Source organism: Haliotis rubra, unplaced genomic scaffold (assembly GCF_003918875.1).
Source record: "Haliotis rubra isolate DU_JTF1 unplaced genomic scaffold, ASM391887v1 Scf505, whole genome shotgun sequence".
Lineage (NCBI taxonomy): Eukaryota > Metazoa > Mollusca > Gastropoda > Lepetellida > Haliotidae > Haliotis > Haliotis rubra.
In genome coordinates, this window is record NW_025767197.1 from 662,937 (window position 1) to 689,517 (window position 26,581).

The 26,581-nt window shown below is 38.6% G+C and overlaps 1 protein-coding gene across 1 annotated transcript in view; it reads right to left on the minus strand.

The window, feature by feature from the left end:
• The window catches only part of LOC124292033 (alpha-2 adrenergic receptor-like), a 118,625-nt gene that overhangs the window by 48,840 nt on the left and 43,204 nt on the right, over positions 1-26,581 (minus strand). Inside the window, exon 2 of the mRNA XM_046729107.1 lies at positions 6,851-6,987. The gene's annotated coding sequence lies outside the window, so the exon portion shown is untranslated. The remainder of the gene's footprint in view (positions 1-6,850; positions 6,988-26,581) is intronic.

The window sequence follows — 26,581 nt, forward strand, 5'->3', positions numbered from 1 at the left end:
GTACCTATCACTCTGTATTTTTTAAAATCAATTCCTTCGCTTTTTGCAATACTAATATACATTTCAAACATGGCAAGGTCATCGGGTTCCAAATTCAAATATACCCCATTTCAAATTGTTGAACAAAGTTTAAAGACCCACAAGTTTGTATGCTTTCTTTTGTCCATCTGCATAAATGTCTCACAAGAGTTTAATGTTTGTTGCATAGAAACGTCTAATGATAGTGTGAGTGATAATTCTCACTTTTTCAAAAGAAGACAATGTTCTGACATCAAATTATAAATATAGAATTTGACCTCTGCAAGGAGAATTGCTTGGTGCGGAGTTTGGCATCAAACAAATAAATCATGCAAATAGTGTAGGCGGTCGGTGTTAACAGTAAAAAGGATATGCTACCTGTTAACCTTGTTCGCGAACATCAGGTGTCATCACTTATTTCACTGATGCATTTATGCACGTTTCATCTGATTCACTATTTTGCCTTTTAGGCTTACTGGGATCTGTTGCAGCAGATAATACAGACCGATTATTCTAAGGCGGTGATGTTTTATATTGCCATGTCATAAAACGGATCCTCACGTAGGCGGAAACAGTCTTAACAATTATATATCCCAAACTGATATGTAATAGGATACCTGTCTTAACGTGTCTAGACAAATTGATCCATGTTTGAGGCTGATAAAGTGTGGTATAAACTACAAAAAAGTCTTTAGCCATGACAATCCTGACAATATTCATCGTCTCAACTGTAGACCATAATAGTCTCGATGAATCGATTATTGGTAAGGCACAGTCGTATATCGTGCCATTAGTCTGTTCTTCTGTAACTTCTGTAAAGACGTCTTCCTATGCTTGCGAAACAAGAACTTTATACAGGTCTTATGTATGAGATGCGGCGACGACCTTATTTTGGAGCTGAATTTGTGACCCCTTGGACAGGAAGAATAGAGAAAGAGACAATAATCGACATGTTGTTTCGTCTGGGAAAGCAAGTTCGAGGTCTATTTGGTCTCATCATTGCACAAAAGCATCACTGATGACCTATACCGGGTCTTAAAACGCCACAACACTAAACGAGATCGTGAGCTGGAATAAAACGAGCGTTAAGCCAACATGGACTGCTTATTCAAGCCCTCTTAGCTGTCTGGTTTAGAGAAATGACACCGTCCAGACCTTTGTGGGTCGCCAAGTCAGACTCTGAAGGAGAGGTGATTTAACAAACTACAGCTAATGCGCTTTGAGACTGGTAAAGGAAACAGTATGTGTTTTGAAAGTACAGAAAAGTTGAGCCATGCATTGTACCATTTGAATCCAAGTTCAGGGCTGGTAAGCAATTTATCTAAACCCTTGCAAGGCTTACGGAGTTTATCTGCTGCCTTGACAATGCTGTGTTTTGGATTAGAGTCGATGACCTATCCTGATAGGGGATTTACGCTAACTAATTCAAGCGGCGTGGCATGCTTTTTTCTAATAACGAGGCCAACGGCCATGCTCTCTTTTCAAAGTGTGGCATAATGCTTTCCATATGAATGCTGTTAATACCACAGGCCTTAACAGCATAGTACGGTCACAAATGAAAAAAGACCTTTCTTCGATCGCCTACTGATATTATAAGGAAATGGTCTTTATGGAGCATCAATGAACATTCCAGGCTCATCCATGCGGAAAGGGGATTTAAACAGGTTCCTAAGAACCCAACGTTACCCCTTGTTCCTTTTGTAATCGATGGGGGTAATGTGAATTTAATGACGCGATTAGAACATCTTCACTTTGCATCGAAAACTGAAAACAACAAGACCAACCTTCAATAGTGATAGAAGCTCGACGTTCTCGAATATCTAACGTGTGTTAACATAGCTTGTGACGTTGTTCTGCTCTTCTGGTCAAATGAAGTTGTTCAAGCAAACGGCTTTCTTCCATTTTCAGGAGACGAGAGCTGAGGAATAAGCTGTAGCAGACGACACCTTTAGGAATCAGCTGATCTGCCTCTTTCATCAGAGACTAATGACCCTCAATGTTGAAGATAAATGAAACTTGGACCAGAGGTGATTGTTAAAATCTCCTTAGCAGTGTGGGCAATGTTTGAGAAATGAAAAGGAATGACCTTGTAATTACAGAGTACTTTGCCACGCTGATGAGATCGCTACTCAATTTAGATTTAACTGCCTCATCATAAATTTCCACAGAAGCTATATAATTGAAGACAAGAATAATGTAAAATGTCAACCTTCATCATCTTTTAATATCCTGTTTCAACGTGTAAACATAATGATTAACCGACAAACATCATCACTGCATATCGGGATGGTAATCTGACGGTTATTTTGATCGACTGCAAAATGTATAATCATCAGAGCATTAATCAAAGACTAAGAAGTTTAGAATATGCACATTGGGCAAACCAGATGACGTTACTTGAAGCAGTAAGCATTTACAGAAAGTATGATACATTCACTGAACAACTACAGGATCCTTAAAGGTATTGCACCACTTCTAAATCCAGTTTCTCTGTACATGCGTTGTATGCACTAAAGAGGTTATTTGTACTATAAGACATCGTCGATGAAAGAAGACATTCTGTAAACCTGACGTAGTCGTAGTCTGTGTACAAGAAGAGGTATGTACTTAAGAGGCTGTATATACTAGACTGACTGACTGAATTTGGTTTTACGCCGCTTTTAGCAATATTCCAGCAACATCACGGCGGGGACACCAGAAAACCTTGCATAAACGAGAAAACCTTGCGTTTAGTCTATACACGTGTATACAATAATATGTTGCGCACATATATTTCATATGCTGAGCGATGTTGTGTACTTCACGGTCGTTACATAACAAGCCGTTGGATATTTAGAAGACTGTGAATACTTACAAATATTTAAGGTAAATTGTGTGAATGGCGGGTGCTACCCCTAAGGCAGAGCATACTTACCTTTTTCGTGAACATCTGATGTCATGATTGATTTTCAGTGGTCCATTATTTAATTTCCATGGCTATTAGCCTCTACAGCAGAAGGACACTATTTCTGAGCAAAGTGAAAAATGAGTATTCCTTTCCCCTGACGTTTTACGCTTACCAATGTTTCTTTGTTTTGCCGGTGTCTTTCACGTTAACAGTGTTGCGTGGTGTAATCGCGACATCAATTATGTAGGATTATCGAATAAGAGACCCACCTCTGTAACCTACTTCCCTATATACAGACCCATTGTATCATTTATCCAATTGCTTCCACTCACGCATGCCTATGCAATATGTAACACTGCTGTGTCCAGTGCAAGTGAGTGCATTGTACCAGAGCTTGGGGATTCCAACAATCGGTTATATGGATTATGTCAATAATCTGCACGTAAGAAAATGCTTGCTACCACGTAGCGTCTGCACTCAGAGCTTTCCTAATCTAAAAATTGATATCATAATATTTCGTGCATGGTCCTCTGTTAGTCTGTTCTAACAATAAGACTGAAGCTGTGGACGGAACGTCCACGTAGACCCACTTATCACTTTTTGAATCCAAGAACACGGGTGTTGTGTTAAAAGTACCAAATACCAAAATCAGGGGGAAAGTCGAATTCGAACCCATTGTCTGCGGATCCTTACACGTTTTAGGGACGCAACTTACACACAAGGTCATATGTATTCCCGGTCTACATGTTTAAAACATTTTTTCATAAAGAAACGTCAATGTGGAATCCAGTGACTTCCAAGACAAGGTACTACACTGGTGTGCCCTGACAACACCATATAATACTGGTAATGTCTTCGTGTGATGCTATGAAAAATTGCAACAAAGATTGCTATATCTGATTGAGTAATACCATATACAAAATATATCATATTCCGTAGATAATGTTCTTATAAGAACATTACAGGTAACATGAAATCCCAGTTTGATATTAATATTTTCACAAAAGGACAAATCATCAGACAAGAAGCATAACCGTTATTAAGCAGGTTTTATATTGATAATGAAGCTTAAAGTATCATGACGCATGGACATTCCTGTTGCATTCCTTCAGTTTTAAATAAATGTACGATTCTTTAAAGGGGTCTAGAAAGGGGGCAATTAGTCACCAAAGCAAATTTTGTTAAAGTTCCAACAACATAATTTTCTTTGTCTGCAAATCCAAACTTAAAGATGCATACCAATCTACCAGCTGCAGATGTTCTAATTACAGAATGTCTCACTTTTACAGAGGGCACACACCACTATGTCTAGGCAGGAAATGCTTTTTAAACCGTGGAGCACAGCCCCGCCCCTTTTAAGTACCTTCGTTTGACTAAGAATTCAGTACCATGCATTGAAACAGCCATGTTCTCCAGTCTACGAGCCTTAATTATTGCCTCCCTCACATCTAATCCCATAAACGCGTTAATGCGTTGGAATTGTAACCCAAGCCTTTTGAATCAGGTCATGGTGACTTTCTCAACTGATTTACATTAATTATCACACTTCGCCAGTAGTTTGGTGGCTATTATGCAGAGCGTACGTGTGATCCCAACTTGTTACAGGGTTATAACGCTCTACTGATCATAACTGCTCAATGAGCATTGACACTTGGGATTGGACGCATAATTGGGACACATCACATCCAATCAGAATCACAATCGTTAATATCTGCAGATACACCTAAAGTACAAATTCATTTTTCGCTCGGTTAAACTTGAAGAATCCATGAACTATCGACACTATTTTATTTCTCAAATCCAAGGTGGTCGTTTCAAATCGGGTCTGACGTTTAAATGGTTAAACTGGAATATTTTCTATTCCAGAAGACCTGTACCTCTAGATGAGATGGAAACTAATGAGACACGAACAAAGACCTACGAAGAGCTCTGCCGAGTGGCCAAGAGACACCAACATTAATGATAACATAAGTTAGATTAACCTTTGAAAAGAGTGTGCAAAATTTGATTAACTTCGGCTCTAATTTCTTCTCAAACTTTATACGATGCATAAGAGGATTGGTGCTATATTTGTGACATTGTCTGTCATTAGATTGTCCAGCCTTGCAAACACTGCACCATTGACGGTGAGCAACCCAAGCGACTAGATTTGATTTATTCCAGAAATATAACCAAATTAATGGCATTAAGCCCTGCCCTACCCCGGGCGGTTCTCGGGAACAATCAAATAATAGTTTACACACTCGATTACATATATCACTCACAATCTTTTTTTTAAGGGACGAAAAGATTGCAGACGATGCAGGACACAGCGTCAACAGGACAAAGATTAAGACCGATATCCTAACACATCCGTGAAATTACAAATTACTACGATGGCAGAGTAATTGCTGTTGCAATAATTGAGAATGTGGTAATCTTCTTTTCGCTCTCATGCCGTCTTCCTGGTGATAATTCTAATGATTTGCCGATAACGACAGTCTTTATAACATGGGCAAGATGGAAGACATCTTTGGAGCTCTTTCGCTCGAGGAGACAGCATTTCTCGTTGGAGACGTGATTCTGACTCTCAGAATGGTTGACTTAACAACAACTTGCGCTTGAATATTTCATTTTTTTTGGCAATGGGCAATTTCAATATTCATTGTAGGACTCTATGTTTTACCGTTGTATTTTTATTGTAAACAATCCGCTTTGGTCGATCACAATCTCATGAGTAATCAGACATGTAAATTATTTACTTCAGATAAGAAACAGGAGAAACAGAGAAAAACGAGGAACAATTTGTCTGAGCTAGGATCTCAACTTTTAAACTTTTCCTAAGGGGTGAAGTCGTGTCAGCGATAGTGATACATAAAATGCTGTCAAAACTATTTACAGCAGAAAGAGCAGAACAGTTACATCCTAATGACAAAGGTACGTACCGTAATTATAAGGTGTATAGTATTTCGTCAAACCCAGAAACTGACCAATCCAGAAATTTCAATACCGATCCACATTTACGGTCCCTGATATACATTGATCAAATGAATATTTTATCTTTGATTTTATTGATGATTCATTAACTATTACTTCACATGCATTAATTCGTATTATCATTAAATATTAAACGTGAACACAAGAAATAGCTAGTCTCGATTATCAAGAGAGATTCCACTGGCCATATGTGGCAGAATGCACATTTCCAAACTTTTTCATTTTGATTGAAATTTTGCATCAACAATTTTTTATTTTTGTAAGTTCAGAAAATACTTCATTAAGTGAAATCAAAGTCTTTGAGGCTCTGTCAATATGACTGTTCTTTATTGGCTCGTGAACTTCATCGACAGTGATGACTCGCGTTGATACATAACTCAATACAACACCACAAAGACGAGGTAGGCTTAATCGAAGGAAACATTAGGATAGCATCTCTGACACAGATTAAAGTAGTCTGATAGTTAAGCACACATTTTCCTCTCTATTACAACAGTATTCTCCGCCTCAATGAAATTGGTATAAAATCATTACTGCAAAAGGCATTTCCCATCGATAAACCTTTTTCTTAAGGTAAAGAAATTACTCTGGGGATTTATTCCTCATAAGATTCTATCTGCTTTAAATGATTCGACTTTGCAGTGTCGTATTGAAATCAATCCAAAAGTTTTCTGATAATCCCTTCTCCACCTTTTTCCACAATCCTATCTTGTTCAATGGGCAGCCAGGACAAGAAACTTGATTTTTCGTTCGTTAGAAGATTTGTTGCTAGGAGGCCCAAAACGCGATGAGTTCAATTAAAATACGGGACCTGTCAAAGACTCTGATACATCTAAGTACCTAATTAAGCGTCTGCCAATGCCCTTTCTAAACATGACACGTGCCCAAAAGATGCAGACTCTCAAATTAAAGTAAAAGTACCCAGCGAATTCATTTTTATAATTTGATAAAAAGCGGAATTGTACTCACGGTCCCTGAGATCCAATATTTCCTCAAATAACAAAGTCCGGTTGATCAAAGGGAACGATCTTTTGTCCTAATTGACTTGGTTTCTGGTGTTTCTCAGGCGAGTTGGAGAAAGGGGTCACCTCCTTCATGTACAAGCCCTGAAAATGCACAAACACAGAACCGGTTAAATAATGCATGTACCACAATCTCTGGTGGTTGTGAGGAAGCAGAAAAGAATAAATCAAATTTGCAGTGAAATCATTCAGACTTTGGTGAGATGGGAAATGAAAGCGTTAGGAATCAGAGAAGCATCACAAATACTTTGATCACACTTCGTGGATCCCTTCGATCTATTTAATATGCAGGTCTAAAAGGTCAATCTTCTCAGCCCGACCTCTGACCTGTAAATTGACTTGCGCCACGCTCAGCTAAGCCCGTTACACGCAAAAGAGACGATCCGAAAAGAATACTCAAATTGTTTCAAATCAAGTCGATAAGAAATCGATGAATGATGGATGCGAAAAAAGAAAAGTAGGACAGCTAGCATACTCCCTTTTACTTTCATTCATATCAATGAAAAAAGCATGCACTGGAGAGTTCTATTTTCATAGAACATGTCAGAGGAATAGAACCGCTCTACATAATGAATGAGACGAATGCCAAAAGTCAGCCGACGCCCTTGTATACTCATTTTCTCAATGGTACTAAAACTAGGGGACTTCCGAATTACAGCATCACTCAAACCAATTCTACCATTCTGCAAACGCTTCACACATTCGATGCCGGTGAACGAAGTGCTGAACTAGTTTCGGTAACAATGTCACAAAAAAACTTCATCATTCTCCGTGAGAGCCTTCAACGGTCTGACATGAAGGATTACATAGTTTGTAAAAACTGTCCAGAATATTTTTGGCTTGTAAATAGAACTTGACATTGATTACCGTCCGTCGGTTGTCTTAGCAACATAACGCCATCATCGAGAAAATCACGATCTAGACTTGTCCATCACCAATTTCACCAGCCGAGGCTTTCAACGTTAACAAGCGTTAAGAAAGCTCCAAAACCACACAAAGTATCTAACTGACATTGAGAGCTATAAAAACCAAATAATTTCTCTCCTAATGATGATTAGAGAAATCTGAGTCAACATTAACTGACACTGCATGCTCTATTATGGCTCTTAGTTATGCCAGTTACAGAACCATGTACGTATTTTTATGGGTCTTGTGTTTCAGTCTTATAGTTTTATACACGATAGCAATGCAACGTAATACAACGTATTGCAACAACCCGTGTGGCATCATGATCATAAAGATCTACACCAGGAACAGGTTACCTGGATTCCACTTTTTGGAATCTACAGACATAATCTCCATTTCTATTGCCGAAATATGCCCCATTTAGTTAAATTAAACATAAAACGCCAACGCTAGGGAATAAACAGTCTTGATTATGCGCGTGAACAGATTCCACGGGGTAAAAGGCAAAATAACGTTGAAAATTATTATATGAATAGATCACTGAAATCGACGATGACACAAGGTAAAAGGTTAAGCCTGTCCTGTCGGTAACACTCCCCACTCACACAAGTTGCCGAAGAAGTGATTGATTGAGAGAGTTTTGTTAAAAGCCGCCTTGCAGACATTCGACCCTCAAGAACCAAATACTTTGTAAGTTCTTTTCAATCTTTTAACCTGCCGTTTTAAACATTCACATGCAACTATAAGATTTCCAAGTGTAAATCAATTATTCCTTTACAAAGCATTTCCTTCAGAAGGTAATTAATTCAGAGATAAAACCATTACCAGTGTTATCAAGATCTCGCAGGCAATCCATACATATGCAAATTGCACATCAGAAAATAGAAGCTATGAACACGCTGAACTTTGGAACCCGAACACAAACACGCCAATTAATATCAATAAATCTTCTACAGCAGGTATTTTCCTTGTCTTGTCCGTCAGAGGCTGCTTGAAGAACACCAGCCGACCACTTTCATTAATTCCGCCCTAAGAGTGCTGAAATTGCGCATCAACCGATTTTCCGCCATTGTACCACTCATCAGTAAGTCATTGCATGATAATAGGGAAGCTTTGGCGATACCTTGGTATGTATGAAGTTCACAAGAAACATCACATGCATACTTTTGATAGTCTAGTGAGCTTTGTCCACAGACAAGGAAGCTCAGTGCTGGGGATGCATTCACATCGGGTCTTGTCAGATGGTCAAATTGTGGCTGGACAGCATTGTCCTTTCTTGTTTGTTAAGTTCCGGATAATAAGTCAGCACAGGTTGTCGTGACAGTGCCAACATGCATGTCAGTCTGGTGGAGGTTTTGAAAGGAAAACACTACCAGGCAATAGAATACATATACTATTGTCTGGTGGTGACTCAGAATGAAACAAACAATACAGTTGACAACAAATGGCTGATCCATGGTTGTACATTTGATACCAGTGTCATATCACATGCATTATTTCAAAATAAATCTCGCGAGAGGTGGCGTCCACATGATGTATCTGGGAACTAATAAGCAGAATGAAGTGTGATTGTTTTTAGTAGACTTTTTTGCCTGACAGTTTGGGTGAAATTATTTGAACTATGTTGAATCAGCGTGTTTGTAGACGTGATAACCAACTGCTTAATATCGCCCTTTACCTGTACGCGAAGCGTTTATCAAGCAAAACGCAACGTGTTCTTGCTGAAAGTTATTTCGTATGAACTTTCAAGGAAAAATAATGTCAGTATTGTTACGGGTCCAAACCCTACATGTAGCTTCTTAATCCTCTGAAGCTGTTAGGAGGTGTATCCCTCGCACTTACCGTTCATTTAAATATTCAACTGAACCTTGATTCATAGGCAGCTTCATAAATATAAATGTAAATTCATTTTCAGCTGTAATGATCATATTGAAGAAGAAGAAGATTTTATGTTCCAAAGTCAAAGACCTAATTTATAACTTGGTAAACCTGTCTACATCGAGGAGGAAGTGCCCTTGTTAAACAAGAGGTATATTTCATTTCTCGAATCTGCATGTAAGCGTTTCATGTAAGGATAAACAGTTTTATCTAAACACATTACCTCGTCTCTAATGACTATATATCAGTGACGCTGTAATATTCTTTTGGTTGCATTACTTGCATTACGTTTGGCTACTGTGGGTTGTAACAAAAAATGAATATTGTGGGATAAAATGATTTACTTTGTCCTACTAAAAGCTACAAGCGCTGAATCTACCCGCTTTGATGAATTAGGTTGGCTGTCTGTAAAAGGGTGACAGAAATAGGAAAATCCTCTTAGATCTGAAAGAAATTGGACACTTGTCACACAAGGGTTTGCTGCCTTGCCGATATGACAGTGATATGATATAATGTTTATAATTTCATATCATTTTCCTTTTACTGTTAATAACACCGATTCTTCTGAAGTCAGCAAAGGATATTTCAACAGCGATGTAAATTAAAGAACGCCACGTTCGAGGAACAGTTCTATGTGATCCTACATGACAAGGCATGGGGTTTAGATATCCGTCTTAATGTACATATCGTGTGGTTTGTATTAATGGAACAGAAACATATTCCGGCTCTATGGGAACAGTCTGGGGTTTTTTCGACTTCAAAGTAAAACCGGAGGAGTGTTTTGTATGAGCGACTCTCTCCGAAATGGTTCTCTTTCCAGGCAGCCATACTCCCACAAAACCGGCCATTGATCCCTGAAAGCCAGACTCGGTCTGAGCTGTTTACCGAAACGTAGAGGACAAATCAAAACACGTCACTTGATCGAAAACATCACCGCAAGCCTTGTTCCCCATCAGTAAAGAACATAAACGAAATCATTTGGATGTTATTGGAAAACAGGGATTGAGCCCCATGTCTATTATGATTTTGAAGAATACATCTTTAGCTGCAGCAACATTGGATATTCATGCGATCTGGCTTGCAGACTGTCACAGTAAAGGACGGTCAGCTAAGTGATGGTCAGCTAAATTGAAGGTCAACTAAACAATGGTCAGCTATTGTGACCGTAAACTTAATGATGATCAGCTAAACAATTGTCAGCTAACGATAGTCAGCTAACCAGTGGTCAGTTTAAAGACGTTTAGCTGAACAATAGTGAGCTAAATGACGGTTAACGTAATGATTGTCAGCTAAACAATGGTCAGCTAACTGATGGTCAATTCAATGACGTTTAGCTAAACAAGGGTTAGCTAAATGATGGTCAACTTAACGATGGTCAGCTAAACAATGGTCAGCTTAATAATGATCAATTCAATGACGTTAGTTAAACTACGTTGAGTTAAATGATGGTCAACATAATGGTTGTCAGCTAAACAATGGTCAGCGTAAACAATGGAGAGAATTAGAGAATGGTCAGGTAACTGATGGCCAATTCAATGACGTTTAGCTAAATTGTCAGTTAAACAATGGTGAGCTAAATGATGGTCAACTTAATGATTGTCAGCTAAACAATGGTCAACTTAATGATGGTCAGCAAGAGATTTGTCAGTTAAACAATGCCGGTCAGATAAAGGATTATCAGCTATGTGATGGGCTAATGGTGACCATTATGCTACATGCGTGAAATTTGCAATGACTAAATATTTACAGCCAAAACAATTTTGACACAAAGAGGTCAAACCCTTCCTATGCATTTTCGCCATAATGAGTGTGCAACGGGGACCTTTCCCTGTGGGTTAATATCGTACAAGCAGGTACATCTGCAAATGATGCGGACATTCATTAACTCACTCGGAAATCTAACAATATTTTCACAGCGTAAATCTATGCAAACCACAGCGTTGCACGTTCGGCCTGACCGCTCCATGAGCTGCGCGCGAGTCCATCATCATTTTCTGCAAAGACTGCTCAATACCAACCCTGCTCCCTCGATCACTTTGGGCTATTTACTACGTCGACGGTGAAATCTGAGCTTAACCAAACGCTGATAGATCTGTTAGTGTTGTGGCGGGACCAAGTGCGATTGCTCGCAAATGCAACGTAAAACCAATGCAAACAGCAATTTGTTGAATGTGTAATTCACATACGAACACTTTCGTCTCTCAGTGTTTATTCTCTTCTCGCCTAACGCGGTAAAAATGACCACTTTAGTTACAAATCGTCAATTGGCGCTTGTACTGAAAATAGAGGTCTTATCGAATGCTGATATCTCCTGCACGTCATTTGCGCATGTGTATCATAGTGAAAGTACTTCCGGTTAAACCCCGAAATAAGCAGACGATGCTAAAAGGTTCCCAGACAAGAGAATACGCTGTCAGATAATAAACAGAGAGTCATCCCAAAAGACAATTACAAGAACGGCGCCAAGATATACAAGAATAAGACAACAAAAGATAAACATGAGCTTCCAAAGGCCAGATAGGGTCCGCAGAACTATTGTTCTGGTTGGTTACTAATCACTGATGCTAGAAGAGGCGACTGGGTGAGTATGACCCAACCGTTGGCAAGTACAAGACACGATAAGAACTGACTGTAATGCACTAGTGTGCGTACAATGCATCATAGCGTATTAAGGGGCACTAAGTAAGTAATGGGATAGAAGTAAAATGGGGAGATGGAATGGTCACCAGCTGAGGAACTTCAGCCAGATATCATATAAGAGCAATGCAGCGCATCAACTTTATAATCATCCTCCAAGAAAGGATACAAGTGTCATAAGTGTTATGGTGTCTTGACAAAGTAATCTTTAGATCTGTACAGAATTATCTATTTATGGGGTCGTCTCGTGAGAGCTGGACGCTTAAATCCCCATAGCGTGAGTGACCCAGTGGTCCAATCTAAACACGGTCACAGGACACAGTGATGAAGATGCGTCTATGCAGTAGGGGTTATTCGGACACTTTACTGCTTACTGATCGATGGGTACGTACTGTTTGTTAAATGATCGTGGCTAGGAAAGAATGTATTACAATCTTTTATAATAAACTATTGTCTTGACATAATGCATCAGAAGGAACTATCGAACTTTGAAAATGACCACCCACTGTTAATTGCTCCTTTGTTATGACAGCTATGGTATTTCCCTTATGTGCCATTGTGACACTATTGGGTCAAATATATTTTTTCCAGAACTAATCATCGTGATAAAGCATTCCATTCCTTTTAAGACGCCAGGATCGGTACTAATTCAAAGAGACGACATGGTAACCCAATTAACCGTGGTGGAGGGTTCAGTCATTGTGCGCGCCTCGCAGTCCATGTATCATTGTGTATCATCGGCCTTGTAACGATTGGTAGCCTTTACAACTGCAGATTTAAACTGTTTTGATGATTTATCCTACTTATTTGTCTGAAACAAAGCTGTTTCTGCTGATACACAAGGTTGGGTATTCTTACGTACCGACGTTTTATATGTAACGTTTTTCTCTATTTATAAGCAGCAAAACATGTACACTTGTAACAGGAGGTGTAGGTCAGAATTATCGCACAGTTTTTCATCAAAAGAAAATACGTTGCCGTTTGCGGTTTGTTTAAATACAGGGTTCCCCAACATGTCAACAGTCACGGAATACCTTGCAGTACCAACTGTATATGAATAGTGGGTATTATCGTTAAGCCAGTTATACTCACTTTTTCAGGAACATTGGGCCCGTGACTGATTTTTAAAAGCTATAATTATGGTATTTTCACCACTACTTACCTCTTCCCGCCTAAGGGAATCTGGGATAATCGTGACTGGGTATTCCCTTGCGTTGAAGATAAATATTGAACATGCCACTACACCGGCATCGGTTACTGCAAAACGTTGATGGTATATAAAGTCTTAAAACTCGACAGCTGTGTCTGAATTATCAGTGCTTCTAGCCAGAGTAAAGCCATACTTCTATCAACTCAGTAACATTTTGTGAATCTAATGTCAGTTGACAGGTGAACTTGTATCATACTTCTGGAGTTTATTGCGTTTTATGAAGAACAAGATCCAAACCACTTACTAGATATTTATATAAAAAGCAATTAACTATCTTTTGCATTGCCGCGTATCGTGTTGTGTGGTTTCACTTTTCTAGCAGAAAAAGTCGATCACCTGTCATATCTTCCGGATGATATAACATTTATGCGTCTTTCTGGAAACGGAGTAATGTGATACTATCAAATGACAGAAAAACACTTACGGGAATAAAGCGATTTAATATGTCTGACAGAGATCTAATGGATTCTCAGGAATAAACGAAGCATCTCAAAGATATCATTTTCTTTCTTTTGAAGCCTCTTAGCCTTCAGGAAATCGGATAGAAATCAGTATTTCTGCAGGTTTTGACCACATTTAAGCCAAATGCAAAAATGATCGATTTCCGTCTCTAAAATGCCCACAGAGCGGTTCCAGTGCAGCTTGCACGGGTCCTTCAAAGGCTTGGAATATCATTCTTCATAGTCAGCAATCCCATGGCGTAAATGGGTTTCAGTTCCAGTTAAAACATGAGAAGTAGATCTACACTGCTTCATGCTGGAAGTGTAAGCTTTCTATTCCAGCGAGACGTTTTGACAGGCGATGACAGTTCTACTGGTGAAAGCAAGAACGATCTTGGCTTATAATATGGAAGGATATAGTGTTCAAAGGATACGAGTGGCGAGTGTTGGAAAGTGATACTCTTGAGTGAAATATTGCTGAATTGAAACAGTTCGTAAGAAGATTGCCAAACAGGGCGCCCAGATTTCTGTCCGTCCATAATATGTGTGATAGCTGGATGTTTTTGTTTTTGTGACAGTTTTATTTGTTAGGCGACTTCATGATAGTGTCTTTGTAAGACTGTTTTAAATTCAAATAGTTCTGTCCAATGTGTCATTTGGTATTTTGTTTAAAAGTTTCAGAATAAAATCCATTTTGAAAGTGCAGTTACAGTGAAATATTCTTCACGAATGTAGAAGACCGAAGTATATATTTGTCAATTGCAATCTGTCGAAAACAAGAACCATTACCAACAGTGTCTGATTCCTTTCAATGTAAAGTGGTACAGTATCGAGAGAAACCGCGAACAGGACCAACCACAGGCGAATTATATATTTTCTTGGTGCTGTGAGTGGTTACTTGTGAACATGTGTATAACAGGCAATCCTTGGACTAATGACACAGTGCTATTAGACCCCCAGACAGGAGACAGGAGGTGGGGGGTGGGGGTGGGGGGTTGTGAGTGCCTCGTTCTTTTCGTCAATGTATTCCTGGAGGGCATTCTTGTACAAGAACATCATTAACTAAGCTTCGATTAAAGCTCTTCTCAAACTACTGTTTGCATTCGGAGTTTGGGTAGTTACAAAACCACATGGTTTACAAAAGAACCCTATTATTCCATGAAATGATCATTGTATCGGACTCAGACTGGCAAATACACGTGTATACTGACTTGAATAAGTCGGACAAATGATTAATGCATATACTGCAGATGATGGTATTCTCTGGTAAAGGATGACAGAGGCGGACATTGACAAGCATGAATACTGCTTTTTATATAATGGCATTCAATTTCACAATCTGGTATCATCCACCAAGAGGATAGGAGCGTTTATCTTGGACTTAAGGACATCTAGGGCAATGCAAATCTCAAATAGTTTCAAAATGGACTGACGTATGAATCGATTGGTGTCGGGTTACTGTTGTAATTCACCCAGATTTGATTATTTCCAGACCCCTTGGCCTTTCCAAAAAACAACAGTCATTGCCTGTGAGGAAATTATTCTGCTTTTTTTCGTCTCAAGAATGTGATATGACCTTCATCTATGACACTGACATTTAAATTTTGTGTGGATGTTGAATAACAACCTTAGCAATAAAAGATGACTCATTCTCTAATTTATGAACATGAGCATAACTAAAACGCTTCGATAATGCGAAACCTAAAACAAGCCAATTTGTATCAATCATGGAAGATGCCTTTTCAATGCATAAGGTTGTATTTAAAAACACATTATCCGCTGATAGGATAGGAAACGATAACGACACGACTGATGTCAACGTTAGCAAGTAAATCGCTTTCGATTTAACTGTTTAAACAAGCGTCCAGCACTGAAACATCATACGTTGGAAAATAGAGAAGGGTCAAATGGTATACAGGTCACTAACTGCGTAATCAGGCAATGGTTTATTCTGCCATGTTTTCAAAATGAATATTCATTGTTTTATGTGTTTCAAATGACAATTTGTGTTCACAAAATGTTGTTTGTATTCACAAAATGTTCAACCGATATTATGCGTTTTCATGATGTTTGACACCCGTGAAGATCCGGGTTGGAAATAGTCTTCAGCAACCCATGATTGTCGTAATAGGTGACTAACGGGGTCGGGTGGTTCGGCTCGCTGACTTCGCTGACAAATGTCGTCGTATCCCAATTGCTGTATATCGATGTTCAAGATGTTGATCACTGGACTGCCTGGTAAAGACTCGATTGTTTACAGACCGCCCTTATGTAGCTGGAATATTGCTGAGTGCGGTGTTAAACAACAAACCAACGAAACCGTAAAGTTTAAAATAATCTCAAATGAGCAGAAAGAAGTCGTAAATCTGTTGATGCCTACATTCTAAATTGAACCAATTATACTCGTAGTTACATAATTGAAAGAACACAGAGATCACTCTACCATGAATAGGCCAAATTGCATTACTCCTCTTTTATTCTTCCTCTAGTCATTATTTTCTTCCATTGAAAATAGTTACTTTTTGTTAGGAAAGGATTTTCATTTACATGTACAAAGATACAATGGTTGAATTGATGTAAGTAATTGTTTTATTATGTATTACATGTTATATTCCCCTCGAAAAGACCAAAGCATGGAATGGAATTATATACATATTTATTACACAACAAAAATACCGAAGAAAAAGTTTTTACAAGAGATCTACCGAAACGTCATAAGGAATGGCTACTATTATTCTATTTTTTGCTGCAAATGCGTGTTTTCTGGAGTTGTTTGTGTCTTTACTCAGACCAAGCGAGAAAACACGCGTGATAACACAGTACTTCATCAAATGAATCCTTTTGATGCGGACGAGGGGAAAATGAATGTTGTGGCTAATATTGTAAGGAACAAAATGCCGATGATGGGGAAGATATTGAATGAACAACTTGGTATTTTCGTCACGTACGTTTATGTCAGAGACACATAGATATTGACAAATGGAATGTATTGAAAATGTATCAATAAAACTGGACGTTATGTATTTACTATTCCTGATGGCATAGTGAAGTTCATTGGGTTTTCATTGGTCAGAAGTCTCTATTAACATATTCATTTGTCGGGTGTATCCCTTTTGCATCCACTGAGTGCTTCTTCTGGCGCTTGTCCGTTTGCTAATATTGTTCCGATACCTTTGAAGATGTGCTGCATTTAATAGTGAATATCACTTAGTATTAGATAATATTGATCCACGCACCTGTTAGTTGACCATCTCACTGACGTATTCCAGTGCTGCTGACACAGGCTCTCTGGAGACATAGGCTGTTTCAGTTTCAAACCGTGTGCTGATATGTTACTGAATTAAGATAAACGCAATGTTGTCATTTCTTCAGTTAACTTTCCATGAAATCCCAAATCGAGAATCTTGTCCATTGATTAAAGGCACTGTCATTTGTTTCATTGCATAGTGACACATTACGAAAACGCTGAGATTAAGGAGATATTTTACAAAGAACTGCGACCAAATCAGATGCCACGTGGTAGTGAGGCTAAAGGCTCACATTTAAGATTGCAATGATGTTGTCCGAGTTTGAACTTCTATTCACGTTGTCATATTTGGACAAGCTACTAGTCACTTGTTTCTCAAACTCTGTATACTACCTTTAAACACGAGTATCGATGGCACTGACTCTTAAAATTACTGTGTAACGATTCCCTTCAAGGGAACTATCGCATGTACGTTTCACTTCAACAGGGGCCCTTTAAGTCTCTGTATCACACGGAAGTTTATTTAAGTACAATACAATTACGATTAATGAGATTTGTGTGAAAAATATTCACATTTCTGATGATTAATGTATAGGGAGCACGGCATATTGCTTGTGCTCGTAACTGAATTCGTTTTTTCATGTTTTAGTCCTTGAGATGCAATAATTGTTATTGTACCCAAGAGGGAACAAATATAGTTAGCTTTGACAGCATGGCCTTGTTCCCAGTGGTGACATTAAGCTAATAAGTCTGCCCCTGTGTGGAAGCACTCCACGAAGAGGTATTTATGTAAGAGATATATGATGCATCACCAAATGGCTTCTGTAAAAACCAAGAACCAAGGCCACCAGGGTGTTATTGCAAAAACCTTGTCACTCCCATGGACAGGGATATTACAAGGCGAAGTAATATTAATACTCCTCGCAGCGTACCTAGGCATCAATCACACATAAAATGCCATTCAACAAATCTTGTAACAACACCGCTGGGAGTACAGATCAGTTACAGCTATTGACACCATTCTACATTTAAGTCAACCTTCAAGGTTAAACAGGGCTCGGGAACACACCGTAAATATATATTGTGTAAATCGTCCAGTTGCAATTTTGTCTCTAAACAACACTGTCTAAAACAACACACAATGCCCAAATGAGTCTTATTCAAGGCTTAAACATAACAGTATTATTATCAGTTATGACCAGACAAGATCAATTAATTATCAATTTGGTCAAAGCGGCAGCTTAAAGTGACCATTCCTGCATTATACATCAGTGAGCTCATGAATGCACAGTGGTTTTCAATGTCGAATGTCTGAAAGCCCGTCTCTGTTCTTGAATCAAGAATAGTATCCTACGCATTTAGGTAGGTATCCCATCTGCACATGTCACAGTAAACGTAATGTCAGGTCGTAAAAACTTCAAATTGCCCTCATTTGGCTCCTATTTATAGCAGGATTTCCAGAAACTGTCCCTTCTCGAACGATCATGCCTGTATAGTTTAAGTGTACAGAAAGGTGAATAACTCTGAACTACTCCCTGATGCCTGCCGCTAATATCTGGCTGCAAACAGTAAACGACGTTTTTCCAGCTCCCTAATTCTATAATTTTTGCCACTGGCAAAATAAACTTAGAACAGTCTCTACTGCCACATAACAGTGTAACAGAAAAAACTGAAAGAAATGTTAAGACATGAATTTTTATTGTCATGATTGTTTTTGTTCAGTGAATCGAAGTTTCAGATAATTGCTCTGTATAAGATATCCTGATGAAATTCTGAAAAGAATGTCAAAAACTATAGGCCATTTGTAAACGTTACGAATTTGTTTACAATACATTAGTTCATGTGTAAACAGTACTTTTAAACAGTGTGGAATATTTTGCAAAATCTAGTTTAGAACAGTTGACTGAAGTAAGTGGCTACATTTACACTAGTGAGTCTAAACTTTTGATGGGAAGTATATTTCATCCCTGAACAGCAAGCTAAAGTGCACTCACATGAAAATGGCTACAGTAGAGATACCTTACATCAGGCTCCAAGAAGTGTCCAAGATGCATGTATAACGTAAGATGGACATTTCCGATCAAATCGATGCCTATGGATAAGAACAGTGGGTTCTTTTTGCCCATGTAATAAATCTTTAATAACCGTTTTGTTAAAGTAGTCCTGTATAGGCCATTTGTAAACTATCTCTCTCTCTCTCCCTCTCTCTCTCTATATATGTGTGTGTGTGAGTGAGTGAGTGAGTGAGCGTGTGAGTGAGTGAGTGAGTGAGTGAGTGTGTGTGTGTGTGTGTGTGTGTTAGTTAGTTATTGACCAAACGAAACAACATGTGTCTGAAGGAAGATGTCGCTTAATACCCCACAGTTATTGCCAGTTAATTAACTCGGATAGCCATAAAGAATAATGAGTCACTTACAGTCTCACTCGGTAGCATACAGAACAAGACACAGTTCTTCATGAACCTTCATATATTGTTGCCCACAGGTTAAATACAAACTAGAATGCCAGACCCATCAATGTATGCAATAAAACAGATGACATTCGAGTTTTCGATTTGCCAAACATCAAAATGCACGTCCCCTGGCCTGGAAATGCAATACTTCTGGATAACGAAACAGAATGGCCTTTGTCGTTTTCCGTTTCAGTTATTTCTAAAAAATACAGAATCACGAAGGCCTACGCAAATGTATACCTTTATATCTATTTGACCCTGTTTTGTTAAATATCTTACGCTCGGCATTTCAGCATTAGTAAAAGTAATTTCAAACAAATTAACCATCGCTTTGGCTAGGGATATTAACTTGAAAGTACATATATGGCGCAATAATGAGAATTTCTTACGAAATCCGTTGTAGCTTTTGAGTCCTTAGTCAATTGTGTCTGGCGTAATTGATTCTTGATAACCGTAGCTATGAAAATCGCTTTCTGGGAAATAATCTCCCTCAGCCTTTCATCTCACTTGGGCATTATGACTGACAAGATATGTACGGGTACAGCAGGAATTTAAAACACACGCATACGGACACGTATTCTAAGACTGATTTCGCATACTCAGTCATGACAAATGCAAGACGACTTTAAGTGACAAATGTAATTCCAGTACCATCATCAACGATCACTACTTTCATCATTTATGGACAATCTTGTTTGGGTATTTCTTGTAAACCCAATATATGTTATATGTATTACATGTGTTGGTATCTTAACATGAAATTGCTTTGCTTGCGTAAAACATAACCAGACATATTAAACCTCGACTAAAATCAGTCAGCGAATGTGTTATGTGAACTGTATCAAAGTTAGTTGAGTTATATGATGGCAGTTCAGCTTACTTTTTTAGGACCTCTTGGACAGGTCTTGCACGTTGACAAGAACAGGGGTTCAGCATGATGATGATGATGATGATGACTCTCGACTTAATGATGCAAGGTTCCACTTTGACGAGATGTACGATTAGAGCGTACGTTCGGACATACCATGATCCATAATCAGTTCGAATTTCGGATTCGAGTGGACGATCAAAGGTATATCAATGCTCATGATGTTGATCACTGGATCGGTTGGTCCAGATTCGAATAGTTACAGACAGCCGTCATATAGCGTGGATATTGCCGAGTGCGGTGTTAAACAACAAACAAACACATAGACACGATCAAAGGATTTTTGTACGCGTACTTCTGTGTATAGTTTACCGTGCTACAAAGGTCTCTGTAATGTCAATTAAAAAATGATAAAATGGTTAATGATAGCTTTATAAAAAACATCAATCTTTGTCAATATTTAGTTAAAGTACCATGCATTAGGCTGTCACAATCCAAATACCAAGTACATATGGTATCATGACAAGAAGCATGTCACTGCATATACTGACAGCAACATCTATTTTTGTAGAAAGGATCTCCAAGGTGGCTCTCTTAGTCGCTCCTTGTCTAGACTAGAATCTCATTAGTGGCCTACAAGAGCCAACAGAGAGATCATAACCTGTGACAGGTGTCCCAGACCTTGAGTGACGACATAGCAAGTCCATTATGCCAAGGGAGAATTTTCTACCTACAACTAGGACTCTTAATGACAGCATAGTGGACCACGAAATACCATTATACTAAAAGCGTTTGGGTCAGTTTGATGCACCACCTCCTATTTGTCAAAAGACGCCGAATTCACTTTGTCCTTTCCCTTACAACTTTGGTCAGCCTTTAGGTAGACAGCTTGGATCCTCTCATGAAGCTTAATATACATTTATCACAAACCTGTGCAGATCTTGCGTCAGGTTCTGTGACACGTATGAGTGATGGGTCACTTATATGACAGACATGTGTCATGACGGTGAATAAGAGAATACAAAATCTTTTTCACCATACAAGCTGAACATTGTGAAAAAGGTTCCGTATCGTTGCCCGAAACTGTTTGCTGACTGTGATTTTTCATTTAAATCTTTCGATGCGAAAAAACTCAATTTTGTTTTGTGCCGAATGGAACAAAACGAGTTTAGTCCCCCAGGGTATATCACCAGACAGGGTGAATGGTTATAAAACCACAACATGCATTGCCTTTCGTTATTTGTCTGAAAACTTGTACATATCACAAATAAAATGCCAGTCTCAGAGAGGGGAAACTCAATAAGAATTGAGGAGTCTTAGAAAAAAATCGAATGGAATTCTACTGGCAGCGCAGTTATCATGAACCTTTGTACAACCCGCGGGCCATAGAGAGCACATGAGGACTCTCAGGATCTTTGTTAGACTTCGGGTTTAGTGCTGCTAACGTTCAGACTTACAGAGAGTTGCTTGGAGTGTGTTATAAAACAGTCCTTGCGAAATTGTATCATTTCCTTGACAGAAATGCCTTTTGTCCACCAGGTCAATACAACTCTATTTTATCATGTCTGTGCTGAATTCATTGAGTTAGCATGGTATTTTGAGTCCGCGCCCGTGGTTATAATTACTTCTGATGCTACTTTACTTTACCACAGAGCATATTAAATATCTTTATTTGAAGGATTACTGAAAAGGTACATGAACATTTCTTTCGTTTTATCTCAAACCAGCCTGTTGTGGGAAAAGAAGGTTTTTTATGTTTGCATCTGTTGTAAATCGTTGGTAAAGAACAACATACTATTGCTATTGATTTTATCACGCCCGAATTATCTGAAAGCTGTCGTTTTGCAACACTGATGAAACAGTTATTGATTGTAATGCGCCAGTACATTGTCCATTCGATTAATTACAGCGCGATGACGAACAATGTCACATCTGGTCAGCGTGACCGTTTTTGACATTACGGTCAACCATGGCATTCAGAATGAGCTGTCAGAATGGTTCCCGGATGTAATATAACATTTATAACACGTTAAATAATTAACACGACAAGTAACATCCATTACGGTTCTACATTTAGAGTAACTGTTGACCCTGTCGTCTCAATGTGTAGAGTTGAGTCATTGTGGCAAGCAAGGACCTAATGGTTCTGGGTTCAATTCCAGATTTAATCATGTGATTAGCAGGTCCATTGATTTCACCATAGTGGAAAAGATCTAACACTTGCATCACTTTCCGATTTCTCAGGTATTATTTAACAACAAAAGAAATATCGTTCAAACAGGCATTAAACCAAGCTCACTCGCTGATGTTGAAGGTGGTGACGATAATAATAACGATAATGATGATGGTGACGCTAGGTTATCATTGTGACAAAACTGTCCCTTTCTACTTTGATGACCTGGTTTCCATTCCCTCTTTGGTAGAATGACCGAAGCCAATATTCGTTCCTCTAAGCGCGGCCATACATTACGGCATTACCCCCAATGCAGTAATTTGGCCATGACATCTTCTTGAAGATACCGCAACCATTTCTGGACTCAACACGTTTGAAACACAACTGGTCCATAATTAGAAACCAATTAAGAACTTAACTAATGGTGTTCGTTACGTGTCTGATGTAGCTATCTCCTATCATCAGTTCGTCCTACTGTTTAGATTATCCTATTATAGACAATTTATGCTGTATCTACTTGACATTTTCTCTTGACCGTGGTTGATGATAATCAGATTAAGATAAGATCGACTCAGTAAACCATTTTTCAGATATGTGGGTGTCAATTTCAACACGAACGGGAGACTCGTGTCGTGTCATGTGTCATCCTTAATCTTGATATGTTGCGGGAAATAATCAGATTTTCTTTATCAGCTCTATATACACAACATAATGATGGCAGGAAATGTGAGATGTCTATTTTACGAACGTCAAATGAGATTTGTTAAGAAAAGGATGATGGTTAAAAAATGCTGTTAGGAGATGAAATAGTTTTTCTTTGTGTCAAAATTGGTCTCAGGTATCATTGATGAGAATCCAGTGGTTGTATTGCATGACGTGGATGATTGTGACAACCTACAGCAACAACTTGGACGAATGCTTATGCAGTCAATCGTAATGATTACAGAATTCAGATACAACGTATAGACACTCAGTCGACCAATCGTTACTATCTATTTGATTCCCATCAAGTTGCAGGAAAACATAAAGTACAATCTTTTTTCGACGTTTGGTGTAACGCAGCCGGGAATCGAACCATTGATTTACCGCTCTCTGGGCAGACAATCTATCCACTACACCACGAAATTGGCCCTAAGCTGAACATTGTTTTGCATTTTGTTAAAATACTCAATTTAAAACTCACTTCAAATGGTTTAACTTACATTTTATTTAAATTTCTGCTCAAGGACAAACAAACGTTCACGATGCTATAGTATAGTTTGGAAATGATGCACTAAGTCCAGTCACCTTTCATAAATAAACATTTCAATTCATAACGAGATTGACCCAACGCAATTTGTAGTATTTGTCAGGTCAAAGGATCCAAATCAATTTGAGCGACTGTGATACTTTCAACTTGGAGACACTATGTTGATTAATACAAAGTGACTTAAAGACGTAAAGCCCAAGCTAACAATCTGCTTCAAAGAGGGAGCATACGTCACCACGATGGCACTATCAACTCGGTTAGCCACTGGAAAGCAATGTAAATCTCCATTTTAAGTGATTGAGTGACCACCTGAGTTAATTTTCTTAGCGAATCTCGGTGCGTCTGATCTCTCGAACCGAGGCTTTCCTTCTAATCCTATAATTCACTTGAAGAATTAAGGGTCCAAGTCATTTCCTCGGGTGCTCCTGACACGCACTGTTTATAGAGTCGAATGGCAGAACACCTCAACCCGAAGAAATCAACGCATTTAGCAGACCTTCGGTATTTGTTTTATCTTTTGAAGTGGGTTGTTTGGAGAGTTCTTGACGCCCACTCAGTTCATCTCCCAGAGAACCTAGGCTTTGTAAGATATGTGACATTAGCTATATAGAGTGCGAAACCCATTTCTCGACAATTTCTAAAACATAATGGTTGTATGTCGATTCCTCAAATGTAAGTCTAATATTCAGATGTCTAAACGAGAACAATTTTTAATTTGAAATTCAGCAATGCTTGTGCATCACGCAATATATCGCCGTTTCATCGTACTATCTTCTATCGATAATTGTTCACTAGCACTGAATAAAGAATCAAATTAGACTCGTTCACAACATTCGTCTTAGGTCACATCAGAACTCTATGCAGTCCTTAAAACAGACTAGTGAGAGAAAAAAATGTTTCGTATAAGTATCAAAATTAATCTAATAAAAGTCGTTTTTTAAGAGAGTGTGTCTGTTCGTCAAAACGATCAGAGGAGTATTAAAAGCATCAAATGCATTTAAAGGTCGAGGTTTAACACCACTTTTAACAATATTCCAAGCCTATCACAGTGAGGGCACACCGGATATTGGCTGCACATATTGAAGCCATGTGGGAACAGAACCCGGATGTTCGACGTAACGAGCCACCGCTTTAACCACGGGGCTACACTCGATAACGTCAAGAAGCTAAAATAACTTCCACCTTCAGGAGAACTGTTTGACCTGCCGGGTATACTCCGGCCTTACGCTTTTATGAGTGCAGTTGGCAACGTTGCCAAGCTCGTAAGCTTCACACAGGCCAAGCTACAATCCATTCTAACACAAAAACTTGACATAAGCCTTTGGTAATCTTTTTTAGGACATTACCCACGACTAGCCACCAGACTATGTCTGTGGTACGAAACATCCGCGATAATGAGAAAAAATAGCAAGGGAACCAGGTGGAATGGCAAAGACCATTTGAATCCACGACCGTTTTATGAACACGATTAGTCAGTACCACCGTTTGTTTGAAACAGAAATCCAAACCTTTCCAACTTCTTCCTCTGGAATTCCACGTAGCTCACTCTTCACGCATTACGCGTTTTCACAAAGATATGGAATATTTATTCACTGGAATATTTGTTTCTATATTCCCAAAAATCTGCTTTATATGTCTGAGTCGTGGGGACTTTCTTGTGCTCATTCCTTTGATTTTCGAGAATGATTTACGAGCTATCCGTTGGTTCTTTGAGGTCATCTTTCAGTTGAAAACGAGCGCTTGGACAAGCATGATATTACGCTGCAGAAAATTGTAGAAGGTGTGATCTAAAAAGTGCCGATAATTATATTTCTATCTGATGAGCGAGTGCATGAAAGTTAACGATTCGGAGTTTTCTTGAGGTTGTAACCATAAACTTCAATGCTGGTGCGTTTTCTTATGGCATAATGAGCTCGTGGTTCTCAAGATGTCATTCCAATTCGTTAATGAGTCTAAGAAAGGAAAAATATGATGTTGCAAAGGAGGCAAGTCCTGTATCGCCTACAAAAACTAAGTTACTTTAAAAAGAATTCATGTAGCTTGAGTTCTGACAAAATCCAATGATATAGTTCTATCTACTAGTAGTACTTATATACTTAGCTTAGAAATTCTGACACTAACAATTCGGACAATATCGAAAATGTAAGTAGGAGCAGCAGAGTACGCGCAATAAAATGAGTATCTCACAAGATTATACAATTTAGAACATGAGCGTTTGAGTTTGCCTTAAAGCGCCATGGTATGAATGAAGCGTCATCCAGGAGCCTATGGTTGAAGAGCCAGGCCGCCATACCATTGGCAAAATACATAAAGAAACGGGACTCCGAACAGCGAATTAGGGCACATTTATCGGCTAAACAATATGCTGTGCAGATATAATTTGTATGGACACATAATGTCTACTGTAATTCATTATAATCAGAATTTAAGTAAATAAAGTACTGAGGCAAACGTTTTATAGATGACGAAATTTGGTTACATTTACAAAGTCTAGAAAACATATAAAAAAAAGCTACAATGTTTTTCCAGTTACAGAAATTACTAATTAGATCAGGGAAAAGATGTAAAAGCTTTCTCCGAAATGACATAAATCCGCACAGGAGTGCTACTGTTGCAGA